The sequence below is a fragment of the Aotus nancymaae genome, unplaced genomic scaffold, assembly GCF_030222135.1.
Source record: "Aotus nancymaae isolate 86718 unplaced genomic scaffold, 86718_ANA_hifiasm-v0.15.2.pri h1tg000007l, whole genome shotgun sequence".
Lineage (NCBI taxonomy): Eukaryota > Metazoa > Chordata > Mammalia > Primates > Aotidae > Aotus > Aotus nancymaae.
In genome coordinates this window covers 29,314,102-29,341,484 of record NW_026988418.1, presented here as the reverse complement: position 1 = coordinate 29,341,484, position 27,383 = coordinate 29,314,102, and the positions used below count along the sequence as shown (strand labels likewise).

At 36.3% G+C, this 27,383-nt stretch overlaps 1 protein-coding gene and 1 non-coding gene across 6 annotated transcripts in view; one reads left to right on the top strand and one right to left on the bottom strand.

Moving 5' to 3' along the window:
* Nucleotides 1–27,383, bottom strand: part of PDE4B (phosphodiesterase 4B) — a 568,971-nt gene that overhangs the window by 253,676 nt on the left and 287,912 nt on the right. The gene's annotated exons all lie outside the window — the stretch shown is intronic.
* LOC135273561 (U4 spliceosomal RNA) lies at nucleotides 11,899–12,039 on the top strand. The gene has a single exon (XR_010341338.1). It is a non-coding gene; the product is annotated as a U4 spliceosomal RNA (small nuclear RNA).

Here is a 27,383-nt window from a genome sequence, read left to right as displayed (position 1 = left end):
AAAGGGGGACAGAGAACGGGAGTCTTGCTCTATTACCCAGGCTGGAATGCAATCTAAAAATAGGTATTAAAAACCTCTTTTATGCTGATAATTGTGCTTAACAGCAGAGACAGGAAGGAATAAGGGAAGAAAATAACAAACAAACAGTCAACCAATATTTCATTTCAGTCTGTGAAATGCTATGCAAATGCTGAAGAGTGATTTACTTCCAATTATGTGGTCACTTTCGAAATAGGTGTAATGTGATACTGAGAAAAATGTATGTTCTGTGGACCTGGGGTGAAGAATTCTATAAATATTCACTGCGTTTATTTGTTCCAGGTCTGAGTTCAAATCATAGATGTCCCTGTTAATTTTCTATCTCGTTGATCTGTCAAATATTAACAATGTGGTGTCAAAGTCTCCCGCTATTAGTGTGCGGGAGTCCAAATCTCTTTATAAGTCATTAAGAACTTGTCTTATATATCTGGGTGTTCCTATGTTGGGTGCATATATATTTATATTCATTGACTCCTGTTGTTGCCTTGATCCTTTTACCATTATGTAATGTCCTTCTTTGTTTCTTTTAGTCTTTATTACTATTAAAGACTATTTTGTCAGAAGACAAAAGTTACAGCTCCTGTTTTGTTTTGTTTTGTTTGCTCTCCATTTAACTGGTAAGTCTTCCACCAACCGTTTGTTTTAAGTCTTAGTGTGCCCTTGCTTATGAGATGGATCTGAATACAGCGTACCGATGGGTTATGACTTTTTATTCAATTTGCCTGTCTGTGTCTTTGATTGGGGCATTTAATCCATTTAAATTTAGGATTAATATTGATATTTGTGAGTTTAATATTGTCATTTAATGCTAGCTGGCTATTTTTCCCATTAGTTGATATAGATTCTTCATTATGGAGATACTCTTTACCTTTTGGTAAGTTTTTGGGATGACTGATATGGTTGTTCCTTTCTGTGTATAGTGCTTCTTTCAGAAGCTCTTGTAAAGCAGGTGTGGTGGTGATGAAATCTCTGAGTGCTTGCTTGTTCTTGAAAAATTTTATTTTTCCTTCATTTATGAAGCTTAGTTTGGCTGGATATGAGATTCTGGGTTGAAAATTCTTTTCTTTGAGGATATTGAATATGACCCCCACTCTCTTCTTGTTTGTAAGGTTTCTGCTGAGAGATGTGCTGTGAGTCTGATAGGTTTCCCTTTATGGGTAACCTGATCTTTCTCTCTAGCTGCCCTTAGAATTTTCTCCTTTATTTCAACTTCGGTGAATCTAACGATTATGTGTCTTGGGGTTGCTCTACTTAAGGAATATCTTTGTGGTGTTCTTTGTATTACCTGGAGTTGATATTGTCCTGCCTTACTAGGTTAAGAAAGTTTTCCTGAATAATATCCTGAAGAATATTTGCCAGCTTGGATCCATTCTCTTCATGACATTCAGTTACACCTATCAAATGTAAATTAGGTCTTTTCACATAGTCCCATATTTCTTGGAGATTTTGCTCATTCCTTTTTACTCTTTCTTCTCTAATCTTGTCTTCTCATTTCATTTCATTAAGTTGGTCTTCGACCTCTGATATCCTTTCTTCTGCTTGATCAATTCGACTGTGAAAACCTGTGCATACTTCACAGAGTTCTCGTACTGTATTCTTCAGTTCCATTAATTCACTTATATTCCTCTCTAAATTGTCTATTCTCGTTAGGATTTCGTCAAACCTTTTTTCAAGGTTCTTAGTTTCTTTACATTGGGCTAGAACATGTTCTTTTAACTCACAGAAGTTTCTTATTATCCACCTTCTGAAGCCTAATTCTGTTAATGGAACACATTTGTTCTCCATCAGGCCTTGTTCCCTTGTTGATGAGGAACTGTGATCCCCTGTAGAGGGAGAGGCATTCTGATTTTGGGTATTCTCAGCCTATTTATGCTGGTTTCTTCCCATCATTGTAAATTTATCCACCTGTCATCTTTGTAATTACCAACTTTAAAATTAGGTCTCTGAGTGGACATCCAACTTGTTGATTTCCAGGGCCAGAATCTGAGCAACCCACTGCGCTGGCTAAAACAGCAGCGTTAAGATTCACGGTGCTTTTCTGCCCGGGAATCTCCGGTCTGGCTTCCTTCTTGAGTCCCTTTTTCAATCAGCTGAACAGGCGACTCTGCCTTCCTGGAGCTCCAAACGTCGACCAAAAGGGGACCCAGTCCTGTTTACTCTACACCAGGAACCGCCGTGCCAGCCACAAGAGTTGCGCTGGTGACCCGTGGGGCTCCTACGCTGGGAATATCCTGGTCCGTGAGCAACAAAAATTCGTCTGAAAGTGTGGCGTCCTCTCGTTCTCTGTGCTTTCACTGGGAGCTACAATCCTGAGCTGTTAGTAATCGGCCATCTTGGATCTCTCTCCTCATTTTTTATAAAATATCTTAACTCTAATTTCATCACAATGTTTTGAGATTTGTTGTTCTGTTGTTTTATGTTGACATTTATCTCTCTTTTTAAAATATAACATATGGCATTTAATCAAAAGTCAACAGGCATGTCCGGAAACGGAACCAAATTAAGAAAAAATAAAAAGAAACAACAAACAATAAAATATAGGAAATCCAGAGATTTGAGTTATATAAAACAGTCATTAAAACAATTGTGATAGATGTTTAAGAAAAAGAATAACAAGATAAAGAAATTCACCAGTGAATAACTAAAGTCTATTTATTATTAATTTCATTTTTATTAAATAATTTAACTTTTATTCTTTATAAAAATGATTCATAATTGTCAAAAGCCAAATGGTAATTTGTCATGCAGAAGTAAAATTAAAAAATAAACATCAGACGGTTCTAAAAGTTCAATTTTGCAAAACGAAGTTCTCTCTTTCCTCCTCCTCCGTTTCTTTTCTCAAAGATTACACCTTTTGACTAGTTAGTTACCTTTTTACATATGTATATCCAATTTCTAAAAAAGTGATTTAAAAATATATATCAATTTTCTTTTCTGATTAAAACATCTAACTGAAGAATGAAGATATAATACTCTTTCTTACTTGTTTCTCCAATCCACACACATACATTCTGTCCTGATTGTCCCATATGCGATTTTTAGTTTGATCTCTATTCAGCTAAAATTTGTTTATTTTTATTTTATTTGTTTTCAAGATGAAGTTTTGCTCTGTCACCCAGGCTGGAGGGCAGTGGCACAATCTTGGCTCACTGCAACCTCTACCTCTCAGGTTCAAGTGATTCTCCTGCCTCAGACTCCTGACATTTATTTTACATCAATAAGAGCTGCAAACAACTTTTATTGTCTTGAGTTGAGGCTTATAGAACTGAGATTGATCATATTCACCTGGTGGCTTGGAATAATTTTGCATTTTACAGTATTCAATTTATCTTCAGAAAGACTTGCTTTATCTATTTCATGCAAGGTTTAGAATCATGAAAGCTCCTCAAGGGGAAAACACTGGAAAATAATTTGGTGTTTTGCCTTGAAATGATTACATCTGCATAACAATATATTATTTCTGCAGCAAGAATGCTAACAAATAAAGAGTCTTTTTGGTCATCCAGGTGGACTCACCATGGAAGTCTTATGGGAAGGCAGGTTTTTTTTTTGCTGTTTCCTAAATTATGTAAACAGCTGAAAACTTTTTTTAAGTAAAGAAATCACAACAATTTTTAAGCTAAGAATACATGATAATTTTTAATAATTACAGGAAAATGGGTTGTTATCAACAACCCAAGTTCATTAATGTGCTTTTCTCAATTCAGGTGTGCACTGAAAATAACGAATGATGCCTCTCAATCTTAATTTCATTTGTATGTAGTTGGTATGCTTTTTGTGTATTTACAGTAGGCTATGATTTCCCATTTCCTAGAAAGCAATGGAGCATATGCTTTAGTATAAAAAGATTTTTGTAATGAAAAGTGAATTTCACCCAGAGACCACATGGAGGCCCAAAATGTTCTGACAAATTGCACAGGGGAAATATCTAGAGAAAATTTTTGTGTATAATGATTATCATACAAATTCAATGCTATGGAAATATCTTATTTATCTATTTGTATTTATTTGCTTGTTTTTTTCCTGTGAGTTTTGTGCTATACTAAAAACAATGTTAAAAAGATTGCCATGATGTTCACTAGAAAAGTCAAGGCTGCTTCTAGAGATTCATTGAATTAAATTAAATTATTTAATTTAATGTATTAAATTATTATTAATTCATTAAAATATTGTCTATACTATATCACTATTAAAATATATAGGAGAATATTCAATTTCACTGAAAGAGAAACTCTAAGACCATTGTCAATGCCACATATGCTGGCCTCATATCAAAAGTTTAAGACATATAATAGGAAGCAGAATAAGAAGAGAAATCTGAAGAAAGGAAAAGGACAAATGTTTAAAGTGAGCATCAGTTTTGTCATAGGTACTTGAAATTCCTGAAGATACAGAGAGGGATGAAGCAATGTAAAGAAATTTACATAGGGCAGGATTTCTCATACACCATAATGCTCAACAATAGCAATAACTCATTTGAACCTTTCGGTGAAGACTTATGGTGACTCTTTAGCAGAAGATGCTAATTCTTAATAAAATCAACAATTTAAAAACACATTTACAATGCATTCCTACAACTCAGTTCTCCTAGGGAGGAAAAGTGATTCTGCTTTAGTGCTAATTATGATCTTTAATTGATCAGTTTTTAAAAATACTATTTTCATAAAGAACCACAGGAACTTCCTTTTATATAATTAATTTCCTTAGAAGTAGACTGTGGTTTATTCTCTGGCATATATACCTGTAGTAGGAAAATATTACTATTGTAACAATATTTAAGGCACAATATACAAAGTATTTGAAAGCTTGGCATATTAGCAAATTGAATTATAGGTTTCCGGTTTCTAGAACTGCCTGCTATTAATTCCCTGTCGTTGATAAAGTCCTGTACCAACTCAAGAAAGTGAGTCTCAGTTTTTTCAACTGGAAATTGAAGAAGTAGATCTAAATGATCTTGCAGATCCCTTATATTTGTGTTTTTTCTTATACAAAACATATTTGTTTGCTTTATTTTGTTAAATAAATATGAAAGTCTAACATAGTAAAAGAGATATATTTTGCATGCATTTTAGCAGAAGGCATCTGTTAGAATTTTAGAATAGCCCCAGGGATTTTTCTCATAAGTCCAAAATGTATGATTAAAAGGTCTTAATGGCAACATTCCAAAACATCAAAGACTTTAAATGCAACAATACTGCTCACTTCACAAGCTATACTCACAGAAAAATGAATTCCAATATTTCCCATGTGCTGGTAGAATAATAAATTCTGATTTACACAATTCAGTCTGTCTGGTACTAGTTACATTTTCATAACATTTCAAAATAAAGACTATTTAGGTAGACACATCTATTCTCCCTGAAAACATAATGATAAAATTTCACATTCAAAGGAGAGTATTTTTCACATTCAAAAGGAGAAACCTTTTGCTTATAAACACAAACCCAAAAACTCTAAAAGATCTTAGATTATACAATTACTGGGTTCTATTCAAATTAACTATTAAAATAAAAAGATAAAAACAGAAAAGCTTAGAGTCTATCTTAACCACAGATAATTAATAGTAATGGCTTTAGGCATCTTTATTCAGCAATAATGCTGTTTTGAGGATGTGCAATTAACCTCCACACATAGAATACTCTCCTCACAACAACAGCGAAGCTGGAAAATATTTTTTATGAGTTCAAACACACTGGTTACCAGTGGAAATTCTAGCAAGTTACAAATAATTCAAGCTAAACTTAAACATATCTATGATCGGATTAATACCAGAGGATTCATTTTTTAATTCATTAATTGATTAAGCACTTACTTATACTAGTCATTGTTTTAAGACTCATGGATACTGTTTGAACACATCAGCCCAAATCCCTATCCTCACAGAGCTTACTTTGATATTAAGGGTAGAAGTGAAAGAAAATATAAACATAGGCCAGGCGTGGTGGCTCACACCTATAATCGCAGCACTTTGGGAGGCCGAGGTGGGCTGATCACCTGAAGTCAGGAGTTTGAGATCAGCCTGGCCAAGATGATGAAACCCCATCTCTACTAAAAATGCAAAAACTAGTCAGTACGATGGCACACACCTGTAGTCCCAGCTACTGGAGAGGCTGAGGCAGGAGAATTGCTTGAATCCAGGAGGTGGAGATTGCAGTGAGCTGAGATCCCACCATTGCACTCTAGCCTGGGCGACAGAGCGAGACTCTGTCTCAAATGTACATATCTATCTATCTATCTTTCTATCTATCTATCTATCTATCTATCTATCTATCTATCTATACATACATACACACATACATATATGATGTGTGCATATGTATAAATATATAGATGTATATATATACACATATATATAAAAATATATAGATGTGTATATATATACACATATATATATACACACACATGATATAGTAGGCAAAAGCTATGAAGAAACATAAAACAGAGCAAAAGACTAAAGTGTAAACAGGTAGTTTTATTTTTGGAAAAAATGGCCAGGAAAGACTTCTTTGATGAAGTGATATTAAAGGAAAGGCTTGAATGAAGTAAGGAAGAAGATGAGAGATTATCTGAGTATGGTGTGTTGCAGGAAGAAGGAGCATTCCAAGCAGAGAAAAGTAATCTGTTCTGACTGCATCAATACAGAATCAAAGTCATAAGTGATTGCTCCATGAGGACAAGACCACATCTCAGTCAATTTACTTTTTAGCACCCGCCTCAATATTTTGTACATTGTAGGTGTCAATATGTGCTTGCAACTAAGATAAACGGACTTTTAATCTATTTCTTGCATATGTTCACTAGCTTAGTCTATTAGCAATTACTTTCATTTTACCAGAGTTTACTGAATATCAACTATGTGGAATATTAATGGAATAATATACATTTTAAAACAATGAATGGATTCATTGTTTTAAAATGTATATTATTCCATTAAAAATCAAAATAACACTATTCCATTAAAAATCAAAATAACATAAAGAAAAAGGAATTAGAACAACAAAGTTGAAATATATAAGGGTCAAAACTACCAAAAACACATTAAGTGGCATCCATTAATGTATTACTTCAATATATGCATGTGTATGTTTACTGAAGTACTATTCACAATAGCAAAGACATGGAATAAACCCAGATGCCCATCAATGATAGACTTGATAAAGAAAATGTGGTACATATACACCATGGAATGCTATGCAACCATACAAAAGAATGAGATCATGTCCTTTGCAGGAACATGGATGGAGCTGGAAGCTATTATCCTCAGAAAACTAATGCAGGAACAGAAAATCAAACACCACTTGTTCTCATTTGTAAGTAGGAGCTGAACCATGAGAACACATGGACACAGGGAAGGGAACAGGAACAACACACACTGTGGCCATACCTAGGTGATGAGTTGATAGGTACAGCAAACCACCATGGCACACGTTTACTTATGTTAACAAACCTGTATGTGCTGCACATGTATCCCAGAACTTAAAATAAAATATAGTTAATCGTTTAAAAAATTTTTCAAGATTTTCACCATGCCAGGAACAAAGAATCTGAGAATTAGATTTAGTAGTAGGAAGTGATGGAAGACGTGTTATGGTAATTCAATTCTCATTGTATCTATATTTGTGTGTGCATGTGTTCCCGGAAGGTGCAATATGTTTTGTATGGCTTGAGTGAAAGCTAAATGCACAATAATGAAATATAGCTGAGCAAAGCCATTTATGGGAGAGCTAAAGAAAAGTACTCCAATTAAGTTGCTTTTTAATGCTCTAATTTGATTTAGAAATGAAGCCCTAAAAATTTAGAAACAGGTGTGTTCATTATAGTCTTTAGAGTTTCTTTCTTGAAAGTTAAAATATTAACATCTCCAACTAGGCTTTACTTGGAACATAGGGAGCAAAAATTTAAAACTAAGCTCTTGAAGACCCATGCAGATTGCTGTTATTTTGAACTGCCAATGAAAAGGAAAAACTCAGTCTGCATATGTAACCTTTGTAGGCTTCAAAGATGATATTTTATTTCAAAGTTAAAATATCTGGCCTTATGCTTCCAGCCATGATGGAATAATGAAATTGAAAATCTAGGAAATGATGGGTCATGATTCCTCAGAAAAGGTAAAGAAGCAGAGTGAATTCAATGAACATCCAGTGTACAGCCTGAAGGCAGGTCTGAGGCTAAAGAGCAGAGAGGGGGAACCCAGACAGAGCTGGCATTTACTCTGAATTAAGGTAGAGATCAGAGTTTATGGAAGGCAAAAGGGCTAGAGATTGCAAGAACAAGTATCAGAGATGAAGGAGCTGCACTGAGATAAAGCTCTGAGAATCTGCTCAGGGGTCCCCTTGAGTCTGGCTGAGTACTGATAATGCAATTGTGTGAGAGGAAACTACCCAACTCTGAAGAAAGAACCTCAGTCTGAACAAGTGTCAGAGCTTATGTAGAGTTAGTCATAATTCATGTTTCTACCAAGCATTGTGATTACATGGAGCATCCGCAAGAATCATCATATAGTTATCACCATAGTAGTAACACTAGACTAACTGGTACTCTAGACCAATTCTAATAAAGGTTAAAAGCAAGCTTCAGGAGGATCAAACTGATTCCAACTAGCCCAACTGCGCCAGAACAAAATCTATCACCACTTTAAAAAATACAAAAAAATCCAGCAGCAAACAATGTATTATCTAAAAAGTCCAATAATTAATAAAAAGATAGAAAAATAAGAATAAACAATAGAAAAATACAAATTAAAAGACTAAAAATAACAGAAATAATAGAATATGCAGACAAAAATCTTTTTTAAAAAGTACTACAAATATGTTCCATTTGTTCAAGAAGATAGAGAAAAAGAGTAATATAAAATAATAGAAGAAAAAGTGTAAACTACAACAAAGAACCAATTGGAAATTTAGAGAAAAAAAAACTGCAATAAAAAATTACAATGAATTGTATTGCCATCATAATAAACACTGCAGAAAAAAATAAGTAAATTTGAAGATGTAAAAATAGAAACTATCATATCCAGTGTTTATAAATAACTTCACTCTTTCAATTCAATTAAAAGACAAATAACATTTAAAAATGGGCAATAGATTTGATTGACACATTTCTCCAAGGAAGAAATATGAATGGCAGGCAAATAAACACATAAAAATATATTCAACATCATTAGTTATAAAGGAAAACATAAAAGAAAACCATCACAATGTGAAACCAAAGACATCCACTTGAATGGGTAAAATTTAATAAGACTGACAATAGAAAGCTGTTGAAAATGTGGAGCAATTTAAACTCCTATACCTTACTAGTGAGGATGTAAAGTATAACCACTTTGAAAAACAGTTTGTCAGTTTCTTCTAAAGTTGAACATACCATCCACTAGTCCCCTTCTGATATATTTATCCAGTAGAAATGAAAGCCTATGTCCATACAAAACTTGTACTCACATGTTCATGCCAGTTTTATTAACAAAAAAAACTGGAAACAACCCAAATGTCCATTAGCTGATAAGCGCATAAACAAATTATGGAATATCCGTGATGGACACCACTCAACAATAGAGGAATAAATGGCTGATTTATAAAAACATAGATGACTCTCAGAAGCAGTATGCTAAATGAAGGAAATCAGGTATAAAAAACTACACACTATTTGAGGTGCAGGAAGGAGACTGATTAGAAAGCGGCAAAAAATAAGTTTTTAGAAGTTGTCACAATGTTCTATGAAAACATTGCCCAATAGAAATATAGTGCCAGTCACATATGTAATTTGAATATTTTACTAGCTATATTTAAAAGTAAAAAAGGTAAAATTAATTTTAATATATTTTATCTAATATATCAAAATAGTCAATATATAATTAACATAAGTTAATGAGATATTTACATTTTTATACTAAGCCTTTGAAATCCATTATTATTATTATTATTTTACTTATACCATACTTAATTAGGACTAGCCTCATTTCAAGTGATAAGTAGCCACAAGTGGCTAGTGGCAACCATTTTGGACAGAGTTGTCTATGTCATAATTGTGGTGGTTGTTATGCATTTGTCAAAACTCATAGAATTGTTTATTTAAAGTTGGTACTATTTGTTGCATGTAAAATATCTCTCAACAAAGCAATTTCAGTGAAAAAACCCGGGAACAGAAAGTTAAACACCGCATGTTTTCATGCATATGAGAAAACTAAAAATGTTGATCTTATAGAAGTAACAAGTAGAACAGAGGACAGCAGAGGCTGAGAAGGGTAAAGAAAAGGGTATAGGGACAGATCTGTTAAAGGATAGAAAATTATAGCTAGATAGGGGAAATAAGTTGTAGTGTTCTATAGCACTTTAGGATGACTACAGTCAACAATAATCTATAGCTTCAAATAGCTAGGAGGAGAATACTGGATGTTCCTAACACAAAGCAATGATAAATTAGGGGAATAATGGATATACTGATTATCCTGATCTCATATATCCACATTATATGTATTGAAATATCACTATGTAGCCCATAAACATTTACAATACCGTATGTCGATTAAAAGAATAAAATAAAATATTTAAAAAGCAGTTAAAGTAGTTGATTTGTAGGTTTGTTAACATAAAAGACCTTTTCTCCCACACTTGAAGGTGAAGCTCAAGGATACAGAAGAAACATAAAAACAATGAAACAATAAACAAATCCCTGTGAGAGGACTGTTATGATCTAACTGGGAAAGCAAGAATGATACATATTATATTACACGGCAATCCATGACATCATATATAATACAGAACAAGCATGGTTCACACTAGAAGTTCAGCAAATTGGCTATGGCAAGTAATATCACAGATTCTGAGCTGGAATAACAAGAGACATAGAAAGAAATTGGCAGGTTATTTTTGTGTGAATCTTGTCACTACTTTGTCCTTTTGTAGTTCAATGCAAGAAATATAGTAATCAGGACACCTCGTTTGTATCCCAGGTATCCCACTATTAACTATGTGACACAGTTCCTTTGACATTAGTTTCCTTTCCAGAATTACAGCAATTGCTCCATATGTCAATTGCCTCATACATACTCAATGCTATGTTAAACACAATACATCATTTATTTCTCTCTACAATGTAATTTGGTAAGTATGATTACCCAAATTTTATAGACAAGTAAACTGAGACTTAAAAATGTTATTTGCTCAAGATTGCAAGCTATAATAGCAAGTATATAACTGAATTTAAACAAAGACTCTTCTATTTCAAAAAGTCCATGCACATTCTACTGAATAGTATTACCTCTCAAAGTGGAGTTTAAACTAGATGTTCACCAAGATGGAGCTTGTAGCACAGAGCAGTGATTAAGAACTCAAATTCTAAAGGCATACAGGACAAGGCTGAAATTCCACCTTTGCTTCTCAAGGCTGTAATCTTGAATTTTACTTAACCAGTCAGTCTCAGTTTATTCAACTGTCTAGTATGCAATGGTTAAATGCAAAGACTTTAGAGTCAGACTGCATGGGTTAATTGCTTAACAGTTGTGCTACATTGAGAAAGTTACTTAACCCCTGTATTCCTCAATTTCCCCCATTTAAAAAGAGAGGTATAATAATAATGTCTGCAAAGGTTATGAGGACAAAATATACTATTATGAGGTAAGCATTTAGAATGGCATCTGGCTTTACAAATGTTAGCTGTTATCATGGTGCTTTAGATGAATTCAGAGACCACTTTAAGTTCTAATGTTCTATGATTCTCTAATTTATAAAATACTGTGCAAACAACAGAAAACCAACTTTACTCTGAAATAACCCAGTATGGGTCTTTGCCTTAAACAAATCTAAAGTAATTCTCAAAGTTTGTAAGCCAAGAGAGTGGCTTTAGTCTTTAAAGGTCTAAATCAGCTTTGTGCAGTAGCAGTATTAGAGCCAATGAGGTTCATCCCAGGCGTGATTATTGCTAATTGAAAAGTTTACAGGACTAAGCTTTATTATTATTATTATACTTTAAGTTCTGTGACACATGTGGAGAAAGTGCAGGTGTGTCACATAGGTATACACGTGCCATGGTGGTTTGCTGCATCTATCACCCTGTCATCTCCATTAGGTATTTCTCCTAATGCTATCCCTCCCCAATCCCCTGCTATGCCTTCCCTAGCCCCATCAATGACATGCCCTGGTGTGTGATGTTCCCCTCCCTGTGTCCATGTGTTCTCATTGTTCAACACCCACTTATGAGTGAGAACATGTGGTGTTTGGTTTTCTGTTCTTGTGTCAGTTTACTGAGAATGATGGTTTCCAGCTGCATTCAGTCCCCGCAAAGGACATGAACTCATCCTTTTTATGGCTGCATAGTATTCCATGGTGTATATGTGCAACATTTTCTTTATCTAGTTTATCATTGATGGGCATTTGGTTGGTTCCAAGTTTTTGCTATTGTAAACATTTGTGCAATGAACAAACATGTGCATGTGTCTTTATAATAGAATGATTTATAATCCTTTGGGTATATACCCAGTAATGGGACTGCTGGGATGGAATTTCTATTTCTAGACACTTGAGGAATCGCCATACTGTCTTCCACAATGGTTGAACTAATTTACACTTCCACCAACAGTGTAAAAGTGTTCCTATTTCTTCTGATGCTCTCCTGAATCTGTTATCTCCTGATTTTTTAATGATCACCATACTAACTGGTATGAGATAGTATCTTAATGTGGTTTTGATTTGCATTTCTCTAATGACCAGTGATGATGAGCTTTTTCTTATGTTTGCTGACTGTATAAATGTCTTCTTTTGAAAAGTGTCTGTTCATATCCTTTGCCCACTTTTTGATGGGGTTGTTTTTTTCCTTGTAAATTTGTTTTGGTTCGCTATAGATTCTGGGTATTAGTCCTTTGTCAGATGGGTAGCTTGCAAAATTTTTTTCCCATTCTGTTGGTTGCCAGTTCACGCTAATGATTATTTCTTTTGCTGTGCAGAAGCTCTTAAGTTTAATTAGATCCCATTTGTCTATTTTGGCTTTTGTTGCCATTGCTTTTGGTGTTTTAGTCATGAAGTCCTTGCCTATACCTCTGTCATGAATGGTATTGCCTAGGTTTTCTGCTAGGGTTTTTATGGTGTTAAGTCTTATGTTTAAATCTTTAATCCATCTGGAGTTAATTTTTGTATAAAGTGTAAGGAAGGGGCCCAGTTTCAGCTTTCTGCACCTAGCTAGCCAGTTTTCCCCACACCATTTATTAAACAGGGAATCCTTTCCCTATTGCTTGTTTTTGTCAGGTTTGTGAAAGATCAGATGATTGCAGACGTGTAGCATTACTTCTGAGGCCTCTGTTCTGTTCCATTGGTCTATACCTCTCTTTTGGTACCAGTACCATGCTGTTTTGATTACTGTAGCCTTGTAATATAGTTTGATGTCAGGTAGCGTGATACCTCCAGTTCTGTTTTTTTTTGCTTAGGATTGTCTTGGCTATGGGGGCTTCTTTTTGGTTCCATATGAAGTTTCAGGTGATTTTTTTTCCCACTTCTGTGAAGAAAGTAAATGATAGCTTAATGGGGATAGCCTTGAATCTGTAAATTAATTTGGGCAGTATGCCCATTTTCACAATATTGATTCTTTCTAACCATGAGCATGGAATATTTTTCCATCTGTTTGTGTCCTCTCTTATTTTCTTGAGGAGTAGTTTGTAGTTCTCCTTGAAGAGGTCCTTCACATCCCTTGTTAGTTGTATTCCTAGGTATTTTATTCTCTTCATAGCAATTGTGAATGGGAGTTCACTCATGATTTGACTCTCTGTCTATTACTGGTGTATAGAAATTCTTGCGATTTTTGCATATTGATTTTGTATCCTGAGGCTTTGTTAAATTTGCTTATAAGCTTAAGGAGCACAGTCTGACCAAATGCCCCATTCATTCCACAACCCTGTCTTACTGAGGGTCAACTATTTCGGTAACTTCAGAATTAAATTTTCACCTTCAATTCAAGGTCTTAAGTGGTTTTTAAAGTATATTTAATACTATAAATGTTAAATTGCAACAATGAATGATGTTTCCAAACTTTTTTCTAGATTGTTTCTGCTAAATGCTCAACATGACCTACAGGAATCCTTTTGAAACCTTCTGAAATCTCTCCTCATTCTAGGCTCATCCCCATTGACTGAAATGAGAGCTCCAGGTCTCTGCCTTCTTTGGATTCCTCTGAAGTCTCACAGGCCATTTGCACATGCTCAACCTTTTGTCTCTGCTGCTCCCCACCCACACTCAACTTGCTTTCAGTTATGCTAGGTCTTCACCTCTCCTTTAAGAAGCTATCCCTGGACACTCTACCCCCAAGTCAGAAGAGGTTTCTTTGTTAATCTCATGGCATAATCTATCTTGTCATTGTGGTATTTGTACTTTTGTTTGTACTATCATTTAGCTAATTTATAATTCCTAATCATTGCATTTTCAAGCTTCTTGAGGCTGTAATCATATTTAATTTTGTTTGCAGTTATTGTATGAGCACTTGGCACAGAACCTGGCACCTAATAGGTACATAATAAATATTTAATTAATAAATGATTAGTACACAGAGGAATATATATGGTAAGTCCTCATGGATAGATTCTTGAAAAGTGTGACTTTAAGTGAAACAATGTGCTGTATGTACTGTATGCTGTAGGAACTTAACTCTTGTTTGCGTCTATTAAACCATGGTAAAATTGGTTCTACTATCCAGTATGTCAGTTCACTTAAAGTCACAGTTTCCAAGAACCTGTTAATAAGTAAGGACATACTGTACTCTAACTCAAAAATTTCTTATGTATTAATTATATTTTTCTCCTTTTCTAAATGTGCATTACTTTAGTCTGGAGCTCCCCACATTAAATTCTGATTTCCACTGGAAAACTAAAGGAGCTGTTATGAATGATGCCTGGTCATTCATAATCCAAACTTTCGTATTTATCACAAGCCACCGTCTATGATAGGCACTGAAAATGCAAGGATGAATAGTCTATGTTGCACAAATTTTACTCTTAATTGTGAAAATTTATATTTCCTTCTTCAGTTAACATATTATGGATTTTAGATGTCATCAAAAAGTACAGTTACCCAATAAAATTTGTCTTTGTAAATACAGAAGGAAAAAGCAATTAAGTACATAAAAGTACTTAATGTTGGTCATGCTGGCACAGAAAATTTACTGGTCAATATACATTCACAGTTATTTAATGGCCTCCACCAGTAACCCTTGATATTGCCATACAAGCCTCTGAAATATACTTTATTAGTAAAAACAGGAAGTATTATTGGTTCCTATTCTTGAGCAACTACAACTCTGCTATTTTGATAAATGACCTCTCATGTAATTTTTTTAAGTGTCTAATTTTCATATGCTGAATATGTCTAAGTACAGCAGTCAATTAGAAGAGGTGGAAAAAGGATTCTGATTTCAGAAATCATATTAGGATCAGGCATATAACAAAAATAATGAAAAAATCATATAATCTAACATGTGATTCTACTTTGCAATTGCTACATAATCATTTATTAGTGTCATTAATGTTCATGAAGATAAATTTCTCCATTTTAAACACTCAGTGAACAGTAATCTGATTTTTTTAGAATTTCATTCTTTAGGAGGGCTTTCTTCTGTGTTTTTGAAGTTGCCCATAAGAGTTATGTCATTACCAAGGAAACCACAGGAAACTTGGTTGCTAGGAAACCCCTGAATTGTCTTGATGAAGATCACCGCAGTAGGCTTGGCTTGAATAGAACAGATGCTAGGAAAATAAAATTATGAAGTTACAGTCACTTTTTTTTAAAACCTAGGATGCCTCGTTAATTGGCAGTTAAATCTTTTCACCTAGAGAAACTAGAAAAACTATTTGTCATGTCTAAAAGGCTATCATATAGGTGGAACGGGGGCCACAACAGGGTGCTGTCAAGGGCACTGTAATAGTGTGTGAGACTCTACTCCAATGCACACATATTTTTCTTTTCCCAATTAATTTGGCTACCTAAGGAAAAGGGTGGGGTGACAGCTACTGTCACTTCAACTGAAGGATAGATTTTAATGAAAACACACTTGTAATTAAACATTTTCAGACCTATGACTTTCAGCATTCTCTAGTTTCCTTCATACAGAGTAAAATAAGTCTGTATTTTAGGAAAGTCTCTTTCCTAAAAGTGTTAAGATGATTTTTAAATTAAGAGTTTCATGTCAGTGTCTATATACATATATACAAATACAAATATATATACATATATTTTGTCATCTAAGACCTCAGTGAACTTGTAACTATTTGTGCCTCTGAGTAATTTGACTACGATAACATTTATAAGAACAAAGGAATGGCCAAAGTTGGTCAAGCTGCTGAACCATCCAACATAAGTCCTTTCTTAGAGTATGAGGAGATAGGCCACCCAAAGTTCTTCTTAAATATCATATTTATGTTCCCATGACCTGTCCTGCCCTCCATGGTACACTGTTGATGTATTTATAATAAATCTATCGATACCTATTTAGAATCTACATATATTTCCAGCTGTATCATCCCTGGAAGAAACAGGCTTTATAGCTTGACCACACCATCATAAGAAGTGATACTCCTTTTATACCAAGCCTACTTCTGAAAGTAATCTTTTGTTTCTACTATTTTACACATACATTTGACTTATTAATACTCTTGTCTTTCTACAGTTTTGTTACCTGTATATTAGCTAAGGTCACTTTGTTCTGAAATTCCTATCTCTTCCATGACACCAGCCATTTTGTTTTTCAAATTGAAATTATGAGATGTAATCCTATCATCCCTTATTCTTTTTTTCTAAGAGTTGAGTTTGTCATCTACATAGATCAAGGATACAGGAGATGTTTTTTCATAAGAAGAGTTTGAATTTTAGTTTATATACAAATAGAAAAAATCTTGTGTGACCAATGCTCATGGTTAGGAAGAATCAATATCGTGAAAATGGCCATATTGCCCAAATTAATTTATATATTCAATGCTATCCCCATCAAGCCACTATTGACCTTCTTCAAAGAACTGGAAAAACCACCTTAAACTTCATATGGAGCCAAAAAAGAGCCCACTTAGCAAAGACAATCCTAAGCAAAAATTGCAAAGCTGGAGGCATCACGCTACCTGACTTCAAACTATACTACAAGGCCACAGTAATTAAAACAGCATGGTACTGGCACCAAAACAGAGCTATAGACAAATGGAACAGAACAGAGGCCTCAGAAGTAATGCCATACATCTACAACCATCTGATTTTTGACAAAGCTGACAAAAACAAGCAATGGGGAAAGGATTCCCTATTTAATAAATGGTGTGGGGAAAACTGGCTAGCCAGGTGCAGAAAGCTGAAACTGGGCCCCTTCCTTACACCTTATACAAAAATTAACTCCAGATGGATTAAAGATTTAAACATAAGACCTAACACCATAAAAACCCTAGCAGAAAACCTAGGCAATACCATTCAGGACAGAGGTATAGGCAAGGACTTCATGACTAAAACACCAAAAGCAATGGCAACAAAAGCCAAAATAGACAAATGGGATCTAATTAAAAACTTAAGAGCTTCTGCACAGCAAAAGAAATAATCATTAGCGTGAACTGGCAACCAACAGAATGGGAAAAAAATTTTGCAAGCTACCCATCTGACAAAGGACTAATATCCAGAATCTACAAAGAACTAAAACAAATTTACAAGGAAAAAAACAACCCATCAAAAAGTGGGCAAAGGATATGAACAGACACTTTTCAAAAGAAGACATTTATGCAGTCAGCAAACATAAAAAAAAAGCTCATCATCACTGGTCATTAGAGAAATGTAAATTAAAACCACATTAAGATACCATCTCATGCCAGTTAGAATGGTGATCATTAAAAAATCTGGAGACAACAGATGCTGGAGAGGATGTGGAGAAATAGGAACACTTTTACACTGTTGGTGGGAGTGTAAATTAATTCAACCATTGTGGAAGACAGTGTGGTGATTCCTCAAGGACCTAGAAATAGAAATTCCATTTGGCCCAGCAATCCCATTACTGGTTATATACCCAAAGGATTATAAATCATTCTATTATAAAGACACGTGCACGTTTGTTCATTGCACCACTGTTTACAATAGCAAAGACTTGGAACCAACCAAATGCCCACCAATAATAGACTGGATAAAGAAAATGTTGCACATATACACCATGGAATACTATGCAGCCATAAAAAGGATGAGTTCATGTCCTTTGCAGGGACATGGATGCAGCTGGAAACCATCATTCTCAGTAAACTGACACAGGAACAAAAAACCAAATACCGCATGTTCTAACTCATAAGTGGGTGTTGAACAATGAGAACACAGGGACACAGGGTGAGAAACATCACACACTGTGGCCTATTGAGGGGTGAGGGGGGTAGCGGAGGAATAGCAGGGGGTTGGGGGTTGGGGAGGATAACATCAGGAGAAATACCTAATGTAGATGACAGGGTGATGGATGCAGCAAACCACTATGGCATGTGTATACCTATGTAACAATCCTGTATGATCTGCACATGTCCCCCAGAACTTAAAGTATGATTTTAAAAAAGAAAAGAAAAAATAAATAAATAAATAAGGCGGGTGGTATAAGCAGATAATCAGATCATGACAGAAAAATAACTCCATAATAGCATAATGACAGAAATTTTGGTGTAGAATTATACTGTAAGCAAAGATAATGGCTCAGAAATTATTTGTGTACTTCATAATACACTGAATAATCAGCTGCCTGAGACAAAAAGCCAACATACCACAAAACAAATAGTTTACACATGTTTAAGAAGTTGATTTGATTATATCATATGCAGTCTTAGCAAGGTGAGTGGCTAAGTAACCCTTTTATAGGGTGGCTATGAAAAAAGCTCTATATACTCAGAAACAAGATGAGCAGTTTGGGGCCACTGCAAGATGAATTAACTTTACAACTTTCTCTAAAGATGGCCATTAATAAACAAAGTATCTGTGGGAAGATCTATGTTGGCATGACCACTCAGTCCTGTCCTTGGTCCTATCTTGCTTTATTTTTATTTTTTTAACAATTTCTCAGATAAACATAGACATAACATTTTCAAGAAATCTGAACACAACACCAGTCTGAGAGGGATAGCCACCATAAGGTGTTACAAAATCAAAATACTTAAATTGAGTAACTACTTAAAAGGATGGATGGAGACTGTAATAATAGCTGCTATGTAGTGGATGGCTATTGTTTTTTTTTTTTTTTTAATTGCATTTTAGGTTTTGGGGTACATGTGAAAAAACATGCAAAGTTTTGCATAGGTGCATTCATGGCAGTGTGATTTGCTGCCTCCCTCCCCCTCACCCATATCTGGCATTTCTCCCCATGCTATCCCTCCCCAACTCCCCCCCCGCTGTCCCCCCCACTCCCCCGCAACAGACCCCCGTGTATAGTGCTCCCCTCCCTGTGTCCATGTGTTCTCCTTGTTCAACACCCTCCCATGAGTGAGAACATGTGGTGTTTGGTTTTGTGTTCTTGTGTCAGTTTGCTGAGAATGATGGTTTCCAGGTTCATCCATGTCCCTACAAAGGACGCGAACTCCTCATTTTTAATGGCTGCATAATATTCCATGGTGTATATGTGCCACATTTTTCCTGTCCAGTCTATCATCGATGGGCATTTGGGTTGGTTCCAGGTCTTTGCTATTGTAAACTGTGCTGCAATGAACATTCGTGTGCATGATGGCTATTGTTAACGAGGTACTTTGTATACCCTGTCTCTAATTCTCACAGAGTTTTGGCAAATTCAGTGTCATTTTTACCCAAAATGAAGAAACTGAAGCCCTAAGAAGTTGTGTAATTTTCTTACAGTTAGTCAACTAGTGACAGAGCCAGGACTTGAGCCCATGTCTAGTTACCTCTTTACCAGCCAGATTGGCTAGCTTATGCTTTCATAACAACAATGTCAATCTCAGTGGCTTAATGCAGTACCTTTTATTTCTCATTCTCACCACCTGTCTAATGTGGGTCATATGAGGAACTCTGCTCAATACAGTCATTTCGGAACCCTTGTTGATAGGGCTTCTATCTCCAAGGGCCGCAGAGGCAGAAAAAAAGGATGTGATGAATGACAAACTAACTCTTAAAGCTTCTACCTAGAAATGACATGACCTGTCTACTCACATTTCAAGAGCTAAAAGCTAGTCACATAGCTAAATCTAACTTGGAGATGGGGGAAGAGGAGGGTTATAATTGTATTGTATCAAGGAGAAGAGAAACAAAGCCCACAGGTTCTGAAGTCCAAATTCTGACCACTTGACCTTGTTGAATATTCAATAATATGACATTGAAAAAAGATAAATTAACAGACTTCTACTTCACTTTGGCGAAAAAAGTAGAAAAATGCAAGTATGGCATAGGATAGATCTGACACAGCACAGAAAATGTTAAAATATTTAAGAATTATTAGAATAGAATCTGTAAATGAGCCATCTATGTAATGCAGCTGCATGAATAGGTTATATTAATAGCACTGTAAAGTCATGATTCAGGCAGACCAAAAAATTAGTCCCCACGCTCTCAAATCCATGTCTGCTGTCTAGATTTTCCTCCTGAGCCCCAGGTCTCTTCATCTGACTAAATACTAGACATCTCCAGTTGGATACCCAGAGGTTCTTGGATCTCATCATCCTAACACTGACTTACTAACTTCCTATTCTTAAAAAATAAATAAATAGCCCTCTCCTCACAGATGCCTTATCTGAGTTGACAAAGCACCAGCCAATTTCCTAAGTTAGAATCTTCAGATTCACTGTGTTCTCTCCACTCCTCTTCGTTGCTTCAGACAGGCAATCACCAAGTTCATTTAACCTTTACTTAGCAATGTTCCTCCTTCCCAACAACCTCAGCCCAAGCTGTGGTTCCTCTCAGCCAGTCTCAGAATTATTGCCATAAGCTCTTAACTGACCTCCCTGCCTCTAGTCTGGACTGCTCCAAAACATTTTGCATACTTCTGCCAGAGTAATCTTTCTAAGATGCTTTTAAAAATACTGGGCTGGTACCAAAACAGAGATATAGACCAATGGAACAGAACAGAGGCGTCGGAGGCGACACAACATATCTACAACCACCTGATCTTTGACAAACCTGAAAAAAACAAGCAATGGGGAAAGGATTCCATGTTCAATAAGTGGTGTTGGGAAAACTGGCTAGCCATATGCAGAAAGCAGAAACTCGACCCCTTCCTGACACCTTACACTAAAATTGACTCCAGATGGATTAAAGACTTAAACATAAGACGTAACACCATAAAAACACTAGAAGGAAACCTAGGCAAAACCATTCAGGACATAGGCGTAGGCAAGGACTTTATGACCAAAACACCAAAAGCATTGGCAACAAAAGCCAAAATAGACAAATGGGACCTAATCAAACTCCACAGCTTTTGCATGGCAAAAGAAACAGTCAATAGAGTGAATCGGCAACCAACAGAATGGGAAAAAATTTTTGCAGCCTACCCGTCTGACAAAGGGCTGATATCCAGAATTTACAATGAACTAAAAAAGATTTACAAGAAAAAAACAAACAAGCCCATTCAAAAATGGGCAAAGGATATGAACAGATACTTTACAAAAGAAGACATACATGAGGCCAACAAACATATGAAAAAATGCTCATCATCACTGGTCATTAGAGAAATGCAAATCAAAACTACATTGAGATACCATCTCACGCCAGTTAGAATGGCGATCATTAAAAAATCTGGAGAAAACAGATGCTGGAGAGGATGTGGAGAAATAGGAACACTTTTACACTGTTGGTGGGAGTGTAAATTAGTTCAACCACTGTGGAAAACAGTGTGGCGATTCCTCAAGGACCTAGAAATAGAAATTCCATTTGACCCAGCAATCCCATTACTGGGCATATATCCAAAGGATTATAAATCGTTCTACTATAAGAACACATGCACACGAATGTTCATTGCAGCACAATTTACAATAGCAAAGACCTGGAACCAACCCAAATGCCCATCAATGATAGACTGGACAGAAAAAATGTGGCACATATACACCATGGAATATTATGCAGCCATTAAAAAGGAGGAGTTCACATCCTTCGTAGGGACATGGATGAACCTGGAAAACATCATTCTCAGCAAACTGACACAAGAACACAAAATCAAACACCACATGTTCTCACTCATAGGCGGGTGTTGAACAAGGAGAACACATGGACACAGGGAGGGGAGCACTATACACGGGGGTCTGTTGGGGGGGAGGGGGGATAGTGGGGGGGTGGGGTGTTGGGGAGGGATAGCATGGGGAGAAATGCCAGATATAGGTGAAGGGGAGGGAGGCAGCAAATGATACTGCCACGTGTGCACCTGTGCAACAACCTTGCATGTTATTCACACGTACCCCAAAACCTAAAATGCAATTAAAAAAAATATATATACTGGGCTACTTGCCATTGACTTCCTATCAATACCCATAGGAGAAAGACCAAGCCCAACTGTATGGAACATAAGGACCTTCACAGTTTTGATCCTTCATTGCTGGCTTTATCGTTTGCCTGTAAGCTTTCATTGCAATATGTGAGTATAAAGAACAGGCACGGACTTACCCACTAGTCTCTGAACATATCAGGTACTCTGCTCTTCCATAACTGCATGCCCTTGTACATGCAGATCTCTCTCCCACACATAAGCACCTTTTTCTTCAAAGTCTGGTGAATTTCCACTCAGTCCTTTAAGATCTAACTGAAATATCACTTTTCTCAATTAAACTTCTCTCTTCAAACACCTCTATTATAATCTTTGTCACACTGTATTGGTGTTGCTTCTTTACAAGTCTACCTCCTCTAATTAACTACACATTGTGGTTGGAATTAATTGTCCTAGAACATAACATAGGCCCTAAAGTTTTGAAAGAATTAGGATGAAGATGAGCTGAAGAATGAAATGTTAATTGGATGGAACTAATGTTGGAGTTTGCAAAAAATCAACATTGGGTTAAGGTTTTCAGAAACAAAGAGTCAAATATGAAAATTCCACTGGTGTAATAGAAAATTAATTTATATAAAGTAAAATGTGGTTGTTAACAGGAATAATAAGTAAAATGCTATTCACCTAATCATAATAGGAACACTCATTAGAATTCCCTAATGACTAATGACATAAAGTAAGAGAGTGTGAGATATCAGAAACTTAAAGAATAGTTCTGAAAGCAAATCATAGTAAACTGGTAGCCCTGGCCAGGTGGCTCCAAAACTCAGCTGACCCTTTACTGTACTCCAGCTACCATCCCCTTTATGAAAATCTCAGGTAGAAAAGATACAAAATATTAAGATCACACCTGACTGCACACTCTTCAAGGAATTTTAAATTAGCACAAAGGAGAGCGTTTCCCTTGAGAGCTATTCTGGCACCTTACACTCGCATATTGCAATTGGTATGTGAGGCCAAAGCAACATACTTTTAAGAAAATACCCTATAAACATGGGATGGGGTGTTTCTCATTACCTTGGTGATAATTCCACTTTCTTCCTTTCAGAGTGGAGAGACACTGAACTCCACTGAGCTGATAAAATAGGCTCGATGAATCCCTATAGCGAGAACAGCATTAGCAGTAGGATTGCATAGATTTCCTATTGCAAAAACCTGAGGAGCATTTCATTATTAAAGTTGTCTGATTGTGTTGGTTCAAACCTTTTCCCCAATTCCTTTCTTTCTCTATTTAAAATCACAACAACAAACAAATGAAAAAATAACACAACAAGCAGGAGCGTGGGATGAGCTCCTCATCATCAAAGACAGCTGTGCAGACTTGCAGTCAAAACACCAATTTTTTAGACTAACAGAGGCAAAGCTTGTCATGATTCCCTATAACCTGTCAAGACCAAGGGAAATATGCGCTGCATGCCCTGGATCTTTGTGCTGGTGCTGTTATAATGTATTCAGAACCAGAAAAACATTCTAGAGTCAGAGTACCCAGCCACTCTGCTTCTTAGATCAACCTATCATTTTGTTTTCATCAGCTACCAAGTTCTAATTTCCCTAGGTGCATGTAGGGCCCTCTAGCTCTCCCTTCTTCCAAAAATAAAACTTCTCAGGTGCTCTGAGTTGTTTCCCATGAAGGTAAATGCAGGTGTGCTGCTAGCTCATATTAAAACTTCCCCATTCATTAAATTTGCACCTTCTGTCATTATTAAGAAGACATTTAAATTTTCCTGTCTGCACTTCTGTCATAAAAATCCCATTTTTAATTCAATGACTTGTTCCAAGCCATTTCATCATTCAATGCTTTATGGAAAATTTAATGGTGTCTAATCCTCTAAGTCCCACTAAAATTTCTCTGTGTCCAATGTTAGCTTCAAGTCAGCCTAAGAACAGATACTTATATCTCAAACCTGTAGGTTCACCCACTTACTCCCTAATTCAATGATTCTCAAACTTTAGTCTACATGAGAATCACCTAGGGGTCTGTTAAACACACAGCTGCCCAGGACCTATGCCAAAGACATTGACTCAGGAGCTCCTGGGTAGGGCACAGGGATGTGCATGCTGACAAGCATCCCCAGGTGATTCTGTTCTACACACTGGGGACCACTGCTGATCCAATGAGAACAAAGCCTGGCATAGGCATATTTCCAGCCCCAACCTCACTAATCCTGATACTTGGTGCATCCTAACTGAGTGAACCAGCACATTCCTAAGTCTATCAAGCTAATCCCACATCCCCCATCATCCCTTCCCTAACTCTATGCATATGACTGACTGCTCACTTTGGTTTCTTGATCAGTACCTCTGTTTCCAACCAAAACAAGAACTGTGCCTGTAATTTCAGCCCAATGCTTGGGATTCTGCCTTATTCTCAGCAGGAAGAATCCCTTCCACTCTAGTGATAGCCACATCCTAAGTTTGTACCAAAACGTAGACAGATCACCAAGTAGAATGAAAATACTACCACATATGTGAAAAAAGACTAAAAGCAGCCCAGACCTAGCATATCTGATCCTCACTTCCATACCTGAGCCTCCAGACCCCTAGAGCATTGATTTGGAACAGTACCTTCTTTGAGGGTTGAGCCCTCCGCCCTTCTACTGGATGAGTTTCTTGGGGTCTAAACCAGAGTTTGCTCTGGTCCCCACCTGAAGAATTGTTCTTAATGTATTTCAGTTTGTTGCTATGATGTCATTGGCTAGACTGAAGGTCATTATTATTATTATTTTTTTATTGCATTTTAGGTTTTGGGGTACATGTGAAAAACATGCAAGGTTGTTGCATAGGTGCGTACATGGCAGTGTGATTTGCTGCCTTCCTCCCCTTCACCTATATCTGGCATTTCTCCCCATGCTATCCCTCCCCAACTCCCCACCCCCCGCTGTCCCCCCTACTCCCCCCCAACAGACCCCAGTGTATAGTGCTCCCCTCCCTGTGTCCATGTGTTCCCATTATTCAATACCTGTCTATGAGTGAGAACATGCGATGTTTGATTTTGTGTTCTTGTATCAGTTTGCTGAGAATGATGGTTTCCAGGTTCATCCATGTCCCTACAAAGGACGCGAACTCATCGTTTTTGATGGCTGCATAATATTCCATGGTGTATATGTGCCACATTTTTCCCATCCAGTCTATCATCGATGGGCATTTGGGTTGGTTCCAGGTCTTTGCTATTGTAAACTGTGCTGCAATGAACATTCGTGTGCATGTGTCCTTATAGTAGAACGATTTATAATCCTTTGGATATATACCCAGTAATGGGATTGCTGGGTCAAATGGAATTTCTATTTCTAGGTCCTTGAGGAATCGCCACACTGTCTTCCACAATGGTTGAACTAATTTACACTCCCACCAACAGTGTAAAAGTGTTCCTATTTCTCCACATCCTCTCCAGCATCTGTTGTCTCCAGATTTTTTAATGATTGCCATGTTAACTGGTGTGAGATGGTATCTCAATGTAGTTTTGATTTGCATTTCTCTAATGACCAGTGATGATGAGCATTTTTTCATATGCTTGTTGGCTTCATGTATGTCTTCTTTTGTAAAGTATCTGTTCATACCCTTCACTCATTTTTGAACCTGATAAAAACAAGCAATGGGGAAAGGATTCCCTGTTCAATAAGTGGTGTTGGGAAAACTGGCTAGCCATATGCAGAAAGCAGAAACTCGACCCCTTCCTGATACCTTACACTAAAATTGACTCTAGATGGATTAAAGACTTAAACATAAGACCTAACACCATAAAAACCCTAGAAGGAAACCTAGGCAAAACCATTCACGACATAGGCATAGGCAAGGACTTTATGACCAAAACACCAAAAGCATTGGCAACAAAAGCCAAAATAGACAAATGGGACCTAATCAAACTCCACAGCTTCTGCATGGCGAAAGAAACAGTCAATAGAGTGAATCGGCAACCAACAGAATGGGAAAAAATTTTTGCAGCCTACCCGTCTGACAAAGGGCTGATATCCAGAATTTACAAAGAACTAAAACAGATTTACAAGAAAAAGACTGAAGGTCATTATAAGAAAGATTCCTATGAAGCTCTTTTTTATAACTACTGTAATAATGTTTGCAAGGGTATTCACTACTTTACTCAACTTCCTCTTAATGAGAATGCATGGGGAGAAATTTCTGTCTGGTCTTGATACTAAAAATAGATTTACTGCTTATGAGCAATTGATTTGCTTTTTATCTTCTGAACAATAAATTTTATAAGAGAGAAGACTTTTGTTCTTTCACCTCTGACTGGTGAGAAACAGGACCTACCCTCAGCATTATATTGTATTTTTTAAGTCACATTGCCAGCAACATTGTCCCCACTTTTATTTTTCTACTTTCTTTCATCCCAACGTATACTCTGTTATATTTTCTATATCTCTTGTAAGCTGTCTACTTTCTTTAATTGAATTAAGGCTTACCCTTTCCTGTACTGACCACATGGACCCAAGATAATAAATTTGTAAATCAGGATAACAATGTCTATGAAGAGTCTTGGTTTTAAAAAAAATTAAAGATAAACTGTGGAAAACAGCAAGTACAATACCTAGCTCCCCTTAAGCACTCAAAGGTTAGTCATTTCTATGACAATAGTGGATAAGTCTGGAGGTAGGATTGAGTGTTCCCGGCATGGAGTTTTCAAGCTCCCTAGAATGCCTGCTATGCTGTGAGAAGTGGAAAAAATGATTATATAGTTAAGCTGGGAACTGATGGTGGGTGGCCCCTTATAAGTTAGCAGATAACTTTGGACTTGTCAGAGGAGGAACAAGAGAGCTATTTAAAGTTACTGAACAGGACAGTGACATGATGAAAGCAGTGTTTAAAGATTAATGTGGCCGTGCAGGCAGAGAATGAAGGAGAAAACACTACAGGCATGGACACCAACTAGAAAGCCGTTGTGGTAA